This window comes from Schistocerca serialis, chromosome 2, assembly GCF_023864345.2.
Source record: "Schistocerca serialis cubense isolate TAMUIC-IGC-003099 chromosome 2, iqSchSeri2.2, whole genome shotgun sequence".
Lineage (NCBI taxonomy): Eukaryota > Metazoa > Arthropoda > Insecta > Orthoptera > Acrididae > Schistocerca > Schistocerca serialis.
This window is the reverse complement of record NC_064639.1, coordinates 384,871,053-384,885,205: the sequence shown is the minus strand read 5'-3', so window position 1 is coordinate 384,885,205 and position 14,153 is coordinate 384,871,053.

Sequence of the window (14,153 nt, the reverse complement as noted above, 5' to 3'; positions counted from 1 at the left end):
TTGCAAATAGTTTCTGCTGCTCTAACTGTTAGTTTCAATCTTACCGTAGACATATGTATGTGTCAGAGTTCATTGCACTCGCGTGTGACAAAGTATCGGTTGTGTTTATTCGTTAAAATTACTAATAACTATTTTCTTGAACGAGAATGTTAATCATTCTCTTGCCTAGTTAGGCTGGCGACCGTTTTCTTTATACGTTAAACAGTGCAGATAGGCAAAATTTTGTTTGTTACTGTTCAAATATTTACGTAATTCTGACTTTCATTTCCGATAAGCCACCTCCGTTAGGTACAACACGGTCAACCTAGAAAAATTCCTCTCAGAGGGTAACACTGTTCTGTTGCTTTATACCATTATTACTCTAACAAAATAATTCTGTTTGCAAACTGCCTCCAGTTTCGAGGTTATGGTATTGCAGTAGGACACAGGAGCGTTATAACGCCCATTCTTCTTTCATAGAAACACGGTTAAGGGGTCCGCAGCTCGTGTTCTCGGGTCGCGTTCTCACTTATCGAGCACGGAGTCCCGGGTTCCATTCCCAACGGGATCAGGGATTTTCACCTGCCTCGAGATGACTGGGTGTTTGTGTTGTCCAATGGTTCCATAGCTCTGACAAGGGAACCTCCCCATCGCACCCCCCTCAGATTTAGTTACAAGTTGGCACAGTGGATAGGCCTTGAAAAACTGAACACAGATCAATCGAGAAAACAGGAAGAAGTTGTGTGGAACTATGAAAAAACTAAGCAAAATATACACACTGAGTAGTCCATGTGCAAGATAGGCAACATCTAGGAGAATCTGAGTTCAGAGGCACCGTGGTCCCGTGGTTAGCGTGAGTAACTGCGGAACGAGAGGTTCATGGTTCAAATCATCCCTGGAGTGGAAAGTTTAATTTCTTTAGTTTTGCAAAGTTATGATCTGTCCGTTCGTTCATTGACGTCTCTGTTCACTGTAATAAGTTTAGTGTCTGTGCTTTGCGACCGCACCGCAAAACCGTGCGATTAGTAGCCGAAAGGACGCGCTTGTCCAATGGAAACCGAAAACATTTGATTGCAAGGTCATAGGTCAACCGATTCCTCCACAGGAAAACACGTCTGATATATTCTATACGACACTGGTGACGGCATGTGCGTCACATGACAGGAATATGTTGTCGACCCACCTAACTTGTACACTTGGTGAATGGGTAAAAAGATTCTTCTACCTTGCCCAATTTTGGTTTTCTTGTGGATGTGATAATCACTCCCAAAAAAGTGTGAAAACATAAGAGTTTGTCACATAAACTGCAACAAATGAATGCAACAGTTTCACAGTCGCACAGTTTTGTCTGTGCTCTGTCAAAACATATGTTTTTAACGTTTTCAAATTTTTCAGTGTGTAGACCGTCAAATCCTGCATATGTCCAAGCAAATCTGAACATGTCCTGGAATTTTGGAGAGCGAAGTTGATTATATGAGAGTGCCTGAACTGTGATAATTGTCTGAAAATAAAGATTAAAATTTTCTCCAGAGGGAAGAGTTGAACCAACGACCTATCGTTCCGCAACTGCACACGCTAACCACGAGACCACGGCGCTCATGGGTTTATACTCACCTGGATGTTACCTATCTTACACATGGACTGCTCAGTTTGTACATTATGCTTATTTTTTCATAGTTCCATACAACTTCTTCCTGTTTTCTCGATTGTTCTGTGTTCAGTTTTTCAAGGCCTGCCCACTGTACCAACTTATAACTAATTCTGAGGCGGGTGCGATGGGGAGGTTCCCTTGTGAGCACTATGCGACTTAACTTCTGAGGTCATCAGTCCTGTAGAACTTAGAACTAATTAAACCTAACTAACCTAAGGACATCACACACATCCATCCGCGGCAGGATTCGAACCTGCGACCGTAGCGGTCACGCGGTTCCAGACTGAAGCGCCTAGAACCGCACGGCCAGACCGGCCGGCTTGTGTAGTCCAAATCATTTCATCATCATTCATGAAACTGGCGAGATTGGGCTGAGCAAAGGTTGGGAATTTGTATGGCCGCTGATAACCGCGCGGTTGAGCGCCTCACAAACCAAACATCATCATCATCACGATTAACGGTCAGCATTATCTTGCTATTTTACAAAACTGGTTATTTCCAAGGCTGAACGAGGACTTCATTTTCAACAAGACGTGGCACTCATTCACTGGAATATCTGGATGAAGCTCTACCGAGCCGTTGGATTGGTTGCCAAATAGCCAGCAGCTTAGCACTTCTCAGCCGGCCTCCACGGGCACCGGATTTGACGCCCTGTGACTTCTTCCCGTGTGGTTCCATTAAGGACAACGTTAATGCTCCAACACTACCACAGAACTCAGAAGAGTCGAAGAACAGGATTCTTAGTGTCCTAACATCAGTGACGACGGACGTATGTACAAGAGTACGGGAGGAATTCGAATGTCGATGTTGCATTGTTCGTGTCGTTGCTGGAGGACTTGTTGAATATCTGTAATATAAACTTGAGAGATTCGTAAATATGTATTCCAAGTTTGACTATTTTTTTCCTTGCAGTTTAATAAATATATGCGTTTGAAATAAGTATATTCTTTTTGGAACACTTTGTGCTACTTATTGAGGCTTATTTCCACTCTGCACGCCTATGAAGCGGACACGGGACGAATGATTAAGAGCCTCAGTGCCCGCTAATATCGGTCTAATCGTGTGCTCGACAGTGGTACTTAGAGAGTTGTAGCACATTCCTAGATTCCTCAAAGATGGTACTTGAAGCTTTTCAAGTAGGCTTTCGCGGGATAGGTGGTGTCCGTCTTCAGACATTTGTCAGTTTAATATTCCAACACATCCGTAAAGCTATCCCGTGGGCCACACGAACCTGTGACCAAGCAGGCCGCCCTTTTTTGGAGACCTGAAGATGATGGAAAAGTCTGTCGAAACTGATTGTTGAAAAGAAAGAAATATTTATGCGCTCTTGGGTTTAGGAAGTTCTTTACGAAGCTCCACAGCTCGTGCCTTCTCATTTCTTAAAATGAGAAAATTCATTTTTTGTACTTGTTCAATGTTCCGCTAATAGTGTTATTTAGTACAGATAAGGTATAAGCTTATAATGTTTCGTGTCAGGCACCTTAATAACTGTCTGTTGATATACTTTCCGGGATGTGAGGTCGTGGTCCAAGAGTCTTGCCGAGCAGCGGAGCAGCGCCTCTGAGGAAGTCCAGCGCAGTCCTGGACGAAACGTAAGGAGCAGAAAAGTTCTTGGACCACGACCTCACATCCCGGGAAATATATCAACAGCCATGTCACCCGGTCGTGAAAGCCTTCATTCTACAACCTTAATAACTCCCAAGGGGAGTAAGTAAGAAATAAGGCGTTCTATTCGAAATAAGAAGGCCTGCTCACAACATGGTTCTTAGGACCTACACACTCCATATAAGTGCCAAATTCCACTGAATGAAATTTTCTTTCGCTGTCGGGATTCGAAATGTTTACTTCGGCGATCAGAGTTACCGCTTCACCGAAGCTGGTCGGCTCCGATCAGAAACCGAAGTCTGTGATGCAGACTAGTGAACAGCGACAGGATGGCTTCTGAACTTCTGACGAGGTTCGACTTTTTCTACTAAGCTTAATGTGACATTCAGAGATTCCCGACACGAGCATCGTGACACGTTGAATCTCCATTATCGCCCGGCTCGCCTTGTGCTCATCCAGCGCGGGAGTAATAGGTGCGACCGTCCCCGGAGATGACAGGGAGGTCGCTTTCCGGCGATAAGCTTCCGCGGCGCGCCGGCCTCTCATCTGTTATTCCGAGCCTGCGCGCCGAGATACGGCGACGTATTATAACGAGACGTAAGGCGACGCCCCCCTGAATACTTAGAGTGTCGTGCGGCCTGTAATGAGAGCGCGCGGATGAGAGAAGAGGCCAGCCGCCTAATTGGCCGCCGGCCGCCTGCGAGCCGTTCATTAGCAAAGGGGCCGCACCGCCGGAGATCACTTATCAGCACCGTGTCCCCGGCTACGACACCTAATGGAACCACTAAGTGTTATTATAATGTACAAATTAGGCCTAAAATTCCATTAAAAGGTAGTTTGCGTAATTTCATTGGACCTATCGACTCTCCTGAGGATGGCTGGTGGGCGGTGACTTCACTTCTTCGCTTTTAGCTGCCCGCTAGATGGACCGCTCCCGGATTCTCTACTGGGGGCGTTGAACTCAAGTCTTATTGAATGCCATCCAGAAGATGCGAATGGTGCAAAAGTCTTGAGAAATTCCTAACCCAAAACACGCAGTTCCAAAAGCAATAGAGCTCTTGCCCGCAAGAGGCAAAGGTTCTGAGTTCGAATCTCGGTCTGGTACACTGTTTTAATCTGCCAGTATGTTTCATATCGGAATACAATCCGCTGCAGAGTGAAAATTTCTTTCAGGAAACCATACAATAGGCTATGGCTAAGCAACGTCTCCGCAATATACACTACGTTGTCGAAAGGTAGACTTAGCTGCTATTTTCATAGACCTTTGATGTCAGTGTAACACTTGTAACCTTTTAGCTGCACCTGCAACGCTCAGCAGCTTTGCATACCTCTCTGGCTCGGAGCTGGACCCACAGCTTGCACCATCCACGGTAAACAAGTGTGCGAATCGACGCGTTTCGCATGTGGGATGGGCTGTCCCATTAGGATCGATAAGAAGAATGCATCCGGTCGTCATTCCGCCTTGGAACTCTGTAGGGAAAAGTTTGCTGATACGTCGTGGTCGAATTTCTTGACTATACGATGGATGTCGACGTAGCGCCAGCAGAATGACAATCGATTACTCTTAATCGAGAATGATGACGCCTTCCAAAGATAGGCATACCGTCAGCATCACGTGACGAATGGTGGTGCCCTCTATGCGCTCTATAAATGCGAAAGTACCTGGAGCCTCAGTGGCAGTAGCCGGACGACCTCAGAAAATGTCTCCCGCAGATGGAGACGAAACGTCAGGTGGAAATTTTATACATCGACCACGGCCTCTCAGCCCGGATGTTTAAACTGAAGACAACGCCTGCCGTGAAAGCTTACATTGTATGATTCTTAACGATAGTTCGAAAGATGTTTTACAAGCAATGAGTGCTTATGCACTACATTATTTCGGTTGTTTAAGCGTTGTGAGCGTGTTTGCATACCATAATACGTGGATTATTTTTGATATGTCACGCATAGTCAACATGTCCATGCATCAATGTACTGTATTATTTCGATAATTTACGAGTAGTTTGCATGTCTGTGGGCTGAGCAAAGCATTATTTCTCCAGTTTACAATTAACAAGCGTGTTTGCAGAGCATTATCCATGCATTATTTTGACAATTTAGAAGTTGTTTTCATGTCTGTAGATCAGTATACTACATTTTTCGGTATTTTACGAGTAGTTTGCAGGTCTGTAGGCTATTTACTGCGACCCCAAGCTCATCAGGACCAGTGTTTTGTATCAGTGTAGTAAATAAACTACGTGAAATCTGTCCCACTGAAAGTAAATAAAGTACACTCCTTCCTCTCTCTAGCAGCTGGACACAGACTGAGTCCTTTTCCCACCATTTTTCCCCAGACCGCCATGGGACGACAGCCCCTGCTGTGCCAATACTATGTTCTAGGTCAGCTAGAGTCCAGACCTCATGGTGAAAGCACTGGATGGAGCTACTGCCTGTGACAACTCAAATTGTTCAAACAAACACTGCATGCAAAATAAAGACTTATATCTAGCAGCCCTGCACACACTAAGTCCTTTCCCACTGATTCCAAGGAAGAAGTAGTGGTTGGATGATGTAGGTTAGTGGTGGTAGCTCAAGTGACCTATTTTCCTGCCACTTTCTTAGGTTAGTGGAGGTAGCTCAAGTGACCTTTTTCCCACTAAAATGTGAACTTCCCACCATTTTCTCAGGGAGGGGGGTAGGGGAGGGGAGTGGAGGGGGTGGGAAGGAGAGGTTGTTAGGTTAGTGGATATTGCCCAATTGACCTATTTTCCTGCCCATTTTGAACTTCCCACCATGATGTAATTGTGACATTGCCACATCTATCGCCACCATCTTGGATCCTCCATCTTGAATAAGTATGGCAACAACGCAATGTGGGACCTCACCCCTGTTGTCCCACTACTGGTATACTCTGATTGTTTTAAAGGGTAGCCGAAATTATGTATTTTCAGCGGTTGTCATTTTGTTTGTCACGTTTGTACCTTTCGTGCCTGATTCCTGTATATGATCTGCAAAGTTACGATTTTCGTCGAGAAATACCCCTAGATATGTTGTTACTGAACTTCGCCTAATCGCTACGTCATGTAATTTTAACTTAAGGTTTCTTGCTAGGTTCCCTTTCAGCGGGAGGTACATTGTTTTGTGAGTTGGTAGTGACAATTTTACGCTGCTACACCAGGCGTCAAGTTTGTGGAGTGCAGCATTACATTTGTCTTCCATAATTCTTCTAGAGTCATTACTTACAACGAACAGTACGTCATCCACTTATGTTAAGCTGTCATGTAACTTCTGTAGTATGGGTTCCAGTCTACATCCAGAAGTCTAGACCACACACTGATCCCCGTGGTTAGCCTTTTGTTATTGTCTTCGTTATTTTCCCTTCTGGGCACGTTAAAGAAGCAGGTCGCCTGTGACCATAATCTCTCAAGCTGTTGTACAGCGCTTCTGGACACTCCAAACCCTTAAGGCGACCACAGAAAAAAGCCCATCGTAGGTTATCTAAAACCCCAGCAATATCAACCATCATCGCTAGAGCGCTCGTAGAATGAGTAATCGCCTTAGTTATCGCGTCTTTAGTTGACTTGCCTCTTCGAAACCCGTACTGGTGAGGGCTCATCCAGTGAATTAGTCTATGATCTTGTAATCTTTCGCATAATATTTTTTCCAAATATTTTATCGAGAATGTTTAAAAGATGAATTGGTCTGTACGATTTGGGTATCATTGGATCCTTTGATAATTATTACCACTTCAGCTTCCTTCCACGGTGCAGGGACCCTTCCTTACAAGAGACACTCGTTGTACTCTTTGTGCAAGTAATTATCTAATTGCTCACATAGGGCTTATATTGCTTCGGCAGGGATCCCGTCCATTCCTGGAGATTTTTTTTCAGTCTTAAACTTGTTTGCTTAATTTTTTCTTTTGTGAAGGAGTATACAAGTTTATTGTTTCTATAATCTTCCCATAACTTATTTCGTCTTACTCTGATCATCTGTCTCGCCTTACTCTTCAGTGTCAGGAATTAGTGTTTCCGTTAGCAGGGCAGCTGACTGTTTTCAACTTTCTGTTACCGTCCCGTCATTCCTTTTGAGCGTGGAAAAGACTGTCAGTGATCTATTTTCTCGCAGACTATTTTATATGGCACACCCCATGGATCGGTTTCTAAGTTAGCCTCCACGAATTGCTTCCATCATTCCATTTTTTTGTTTCCCATAACACTTCCTTAAAACGTTGTTTAACATACTTATATCTATGCAACATCCGGACTCTTTCTTCCTGGGTCATGCTGCTCTGCAATAGCTTGTTGTCTCTATTTGTTTCACATTTTAATTTATGCAGCACCTTGGTTCAAATTCAAATACCCCTTTAGAAGGACATATGTAGACAGGTATCGATGCCTCCATTGCTCTATGTATAGCCACTGTCAGTTCTTGCCCCTTAATAATCACCCAGCATTGAATTTCCTGGAAAATTAAACACTCGTCTTCGTTCTTCCTAGTTAACGTCCTTAATGTTGTATTTGGGCCTTATGCTCACGTGTTCTGTGGCGACTTGGAGTTCGCTTCCAGTGATGGTTCAGTGTTTGCTATTGCAGTCACTTGATGATATTCCACTCTCAACTTCCAGTCTTTCGCACGTCGCACCGCTGCCATATTTACTAAAGTGACGTCAATATTTAAAGTTGCTCCGTCCCTCCTAGGACTGATAACTATGCAGTTTAGTCCCTTTAATCTCCAAACCAACCAACCAATCAGTCAATCCGACCCTCCCTTCGTAGGCTGGCTGATTGCAGGTGCATTCAATCCGTGTAGGTTGAGATTCATGACGAGTTCTTCTAGTTATCTTTCATTGCCAGCAGTAAGGTGGCTATACCACAATACTGACTTTGAATTTGCATCAGTGGAGCACACAAGAGGCTTAGTTTGTTCTAGGTGACTAATATTCTTTAGCCTTAGCAGATACTTGTCGATCTCATCACTAAAATGAAGATACAAGGAAACCAGAATGCAAATTTTGGTTAACATTTCGACGTAGTTTATATGTTCTGAGCAGTACTGTGATATTTTCGTAACTGTTATGACCTTGTTAAATACTATTATTGCTGCCATAGGACGTTGCCCTTGTGTGACTCTCTGGGCACTTATTGACATACTGCGGGTCTTTTCTGCCTTCAGATATGGTTCTTGGAGACACAACATATCTAACTGCAACTCTTCTGCTAGTCTTCTAGCCTCATGCAATACTCTGACACTTTTTATGACCTTAAGCTGTCCTATCTTTATTACTATTAGGAATGACGGTATGTATACGACAGTCTTGCCCTTCTTGCCTGTAAGTCCATGCTATATGACCAAGTGAACATCACCAAATTCTTGTATAACGAATCTAAGGAGAATGATTCATTTCTTCTGACAGAAACCTGCTTCAGTAACTTGAATGGAGTGCGACAGGTAGTCACTGATCTCAGTAGGTACGTTTATTCCTACCTCTGCTTCGGGGGATGCAGAGCGATCATATATATATGACGGCCACCTCAAGAGCTATTCGAGTTGCGGAAAAGAGCCTGCAGTGACGAATTTCCCACGTCCGACCTAAGGATCTGATTTCTTCCACCATACAGACCTCTTTACCTGTCACATATGTAGCTGTGTTCCGAACGGATCCTTGACAGACATACGGATCTGGCCACCCACAAGATTTTTCGCAAACAGCAATGTCATGATGGGATGAAGAGGGGCGACCATAGTCCCCTCTCCAGCTTTGCCGGCACTAGTCGAAGGGGAAGAGACGGCCAATGGCGGGATGGAAGTTGATGTGATGGTTGTGCCCACGGCTGCTTTTGTGTATGAATATCGGACTTCAATCCGTCATCTAACAGAGAGACGCACTCTCGGGAACAGATCCAAAGAGGTACCAGCAGAGACGGATGAACTCGGTCGATGACCCACGAGATGCTCGCGAATCATTGCAATCTCTCACCACCATGATAAGCTTTCGATCGATGCCGCCATGCCAGATTGTGACACATATGTCTTTCCACCGTGCCAGTCACCTGTTCGCTCAAATTGGACATGCAGCTATCGATTGTCGACCAAAGCGACGAACGAGGTATCCCCACAGCCGCCACGTCCCATTGGTGAGGCGTCTGGATATCTTGGTACTCTTCCTATGGCATGTCTCCAAATCTTTGGCCGAGAATGCACAGGTGTCTTTTGCCCCGGTGGCACAAGAACGATAGAATGTACAGTTTGGTGCAGGGTTGGTTCGACATAGTTGATCTGCTGTTGCAATTACACTTCCACCCCATGTTGTTATGATGTTTTATGAACGTCTCACTGCTTGCAGATCAGCTGCAAGCCCAAGATTTCCTAAAAGAACCTCAAAGAGATCGACACCACGCGTATCAAACTTCAACTGCTGCGCATTATGCTCAGGACGAAGTATGTGGATGTTGCACTAATGCAGGAAGCCCACTCGAACCTTGTAAAGGTTTACTGCTTACGTTACCCCTATTGCTAGGGGAGCAATGGAACTGCTATCCTTGTGCGAGATGGAATAGAAGTGACCAATATGATGTACTTGCTGTCGCCACGGGGACCGCTGTTCGATACGTACTGGACTCGAGTCGTTAATATTTGCGCCCCATGTAGGACAGAAACAATGCGGAAGAAATTACTTCTCTTTTCTTAGGTCGCAGTGATCACATCATTATTAGCGGAGACTTATTGTGCGCAAAGTGAGAAACACCAACAACCACAACCGTGCCTCAAACTGCGTCTCTTGCTACAACACCTGTGTCTTGCTGATACTTAGGAGGTGTTACAGAGGTGTTACATGGTGGTCTCCCTGGCTTTAATTATGTAACTAGCCATTCAGCCAGCAGAATCTATCCTATCTACATCTCCTCTGACGTTGAGACGGCGATTCTGGAAGCTGAACGCTGGGCCACGGCTTTCTTGGACCACAGTGCAGCCACCCAAACGGTCAACCTCGGGAGGCAGACAGACTGTGCTGAGAGCCGGGGTTGTGTAAACTGAATTTGACACTCCTGCGAGATCAGGAATGTTGGCAACTAATAGCGAGTATATGGGCCTCACGTGAAAGTCGACTGATGAGGTACCTGTCGACGCTTTGATGGTGGCTCAAATGCGTCAAAACGGCTTTACGACATATACTGATATGCCACAGCAAGAAAAGATCTCTGTGGTACCGAAAAAGAGTGCCTCTATTATGGGCTTCTCTGAGAACATATGGCACTCCTACCTTTCCCAGATTGTCAGGCGGAGATCCATTACGCCACAGCGAAGATTCTCACCTTAAGTCGTCATAGGCTTGAAGATGTCGTGGTGTGAACGAAATGCCAGAACGGAATCGGTGGAGAACCTCCCTCTATGCACCTATCCCTGGACGACAGCAAAGATAACGAATATCTTTGCACGCTCTGGATCTACTGGACGGCTGCAGGTCGACGACTCAAGTGGGTATTGCATCTACGTTCGTCGACCACTACCACCAACCATAACAGGAGATGCGCCACGATGATGCGGCCTCTGCAGCAGTCCGCCAGACCCTTACTGGCACCCTAGGTTATACGGCGTTGGCATCCGTTTTGAGCGATGTTCTTGCGGACACCCTTGTCCAGGGTTCATTTAATATACAACCGGGTTCTGATTGTTTACTGCCAGCCGCTGTGACCGAGCAGTTCTAGGCGCTACAGTCCAGAACCGCGCCACTGCTACGGTCGCAGGTTCGAATCCTGCCTCGGGCATGGATGTGTGTGATGTCCTTAGGTTAGCTACGTTTAAGTACGGTAGTTCTAAGTTCTACGGGACTGATGACCTCAGATGTTAAGTCCCATTGTGCCCAGAGCCATGTGAACCATTTGATTGTTTACCGCCGGAATTGTACCAGACTTTTAAGGAGCTGATGGCTCCACAGTGGAAGGAGATGTACCGAGGGTCTCTGTCATTTTCATTTCCCATACCACTGGCGTTCATGGAAGGTTTTATTATTCTGGTGCCCAAACCAGCTGGAGGCACACAGACTGAACATTACCGGTCGATCACCCTTCTCAACTGTGATTTCAAGATCTTCACCCGAATCTATGCGATGTATCTGAAATGAATATTGCGCCAAGTTATTTCATGTGAACAAATGAAGAAACGTCTTTGGCGGTGGTGGTGGTAAGGGGGGGCAGCTCAACAGTAATGTATTCTGTTCTGATATTAATGTATTTAATTGTGTGCTTGCTTTCGGTGTTATATGGGTCCGTCAGAAATAGGCTTACACTATTGTCGAATAGGCTATTCCGACGTCTGCTTCCAGTCTGCTCTAATAAGTATGGTACTTCCGAGTCGAAAATAGTCTCAACTGAGCTGTGAAGGCAAGTTAACAGCATGTCAGTGAAAGACAGTTTAGGATATAATAAACCCTTTTATCCACAGAGTAACCTTTCAGGTCAATCAATTTAGTCCAACATTTTTCGAATGACTGGAAACCCGTATTGGGATTGTGGAGGTCTACCAAATACTCATCAGTGGTCGTCGTAACTTAACCATCCTGTTTCGCTTCAAAACTTTTTCAGTCACAAATTTCTTCATATCTGGGGTACATGGAAGTCTGTGAGTGTCATATCTGTTCAATAATATGAATGTTCCAACAGTCCGCATTTCGCATCTTTTAGTTTTCCCAATGGCTTCCATCTACAACTTTAACTCCCGTTACGTTTCAAGATATGCAGCTGCCAACTGGCATACAAAATTTTCTCATATTTGATCTTCTTATGTAATGTACCGAATTGTTTCTTCTCACGAACTTCTGAAGCGGCAGTCGTTAACCCAAGCCTTGGAAGTTGCTGGTTCGAATCCCGTCAGTGGAACAACATTTGACCACCAGCACCTGGTCGCGAAGGGTCTGGCATAAAGTTTGTGATCACCAAACTTTGCTCTAATGTCCTGGATTAAATTCCAAACCTTTCCACATTATCGCTTGTGGTGAGAGTATGTAACCTTGTTGATGGTGATCCGTAAGGCGGATGGGGAGTTAAGGTCCACGCGCCCTTGGTGCTCTTTGAGAAGATTAGACTATGTGCTGGCGATGAGTTTCATCCTTACCCTTCCTTCAAGATCATACAAGTGACTACGCTCTGTACGCACACCCACTGCTCTCACCTACACTCACCTGGTCCATTTAAGACACAGCTCTCATTGTGGGGAAGAAACCCTTTTCCTATTAGGCTGCTGAACAACTCCGTCATATCTCTCAGCCAACAGTGCCATCCGATCTCTTTCTTATTTTCTCATATACGTACGGCCTTAGCTGACTCTCCGTCCGAACAGGCCTTGGAAGGCCCAACGGTACAGACCGGCCGCCATGTCATCCTCAGCCCACAGGCGTCACTGAATGCGGATATGGAGGGGCATGTGGTCAGGACGCCACACTCTCGGTTGTACGTCAGTTTACGAGACCGGAGCCGCTACTTCTCAATCAAGTACAGCCTTAGCTACTACATACGTTATTAAGAGCGGATCTTTCACTGCCGTGTTGTGCAGTTCGTCGATGTTTTTATCTGTGCCTGGAGTTTTGCAGCACGTTTATCGGAGCAGGATGCTGAATAAGAGTGGATAAATAGGTAGGAGACTAGATTTATTATAGGAGTACGAATATTTTTATCTTTTTATTGTTTTCACATATACAACATTATTTACGAAACATGAAGAAATATACTTGTTCAGAAATATACTTGTTCTAAGAATTTATAACACCATAACGATTCACACGTATTCCACTGTCTGTGGTACATCGTGTATCGATTTTTATTTGTCATAAATATCGACACACAGTTTGTGTATGGTATTTCGTGAAACATTTATCCACGTGAAGGGTAACTTTACATACGTTGCAAAGGATTTATAACACCATAACGATTCACACATAATTCCACTGTCTGTGGTACATCGTGTATCGCTTTTTATTTGTCATAAATATCCACATGCAGTATAATTGTGTATGGTATTTCGTGGAACATTTATCCACGTGAAGGGTAACTTTACATACGTTGAATTAAAAACACATTTCCTCACAGTGCCCTCGATCATAACAAACTTAGCATCTTTTAGGTGAAGAAGTTTTTTTCTCTGTTGGCACTATTTTCTCTGGTAAATGTACCCAGCTTCTGCTTGAAATCTTTGTGGATTACCTGGTTTGCTTGGCCGCCGCTTAAAAATGTAGACAACGAGAGCTACTGTCCTCAAAAGCTGCTCTGCCATACTGAGCTGGAACGTTGGAGTCTCAACTACTTCTTGACCATTTGTCTTGTATAGAAGGTTTTAGTGTCTGTAGCATGGCATGCAGAGAGCAAAGTGCGCTTTCAATTCATCTGCTGTTCCAGGAAACCAACATCTGTTGTCACTGCTTGAATCGGTGGCCAGTGTTTTTGATGCATAAGAGTTTGTTTTCCTGCAATGGAAACAAAAAACCGTAGGATTTTTTCCCAGATACCGTGCAGGCTTACCCCTTCTTCTGATTTCCATTTGTTTTCCATTTGTCCTTCTACCTTAAGAAACCTACTGATTACATTCATTGTTGCCTCTCATTTATTGTATTATGTTTTTTTTATAGACATCATGGGGTTTTATTTAATCTTTTTACTATTCTGACTGTGAAGCTGAGGCTATCTTTTTCTGTTTGTAAGGCGAAGGTTCAAAAAATGGTTCAAGTGGCTCTGAGCACTATGGGACTCAACATCTGAGGTCATCAGTACCCTAGAACGTAGAACTAATTAAACCTAACCAACCTAAGGACATGACACACATCCATGCCCGAGGCAGGATTCGAACCTGCGACCGTAGCGGTCACGCGGTTCCAAACTGAAGCGCCTAGAACCGCACGGCCACACCGGCCGGCTAAGGCTAAGGACAGAAGGTATTTTTATTACTATTA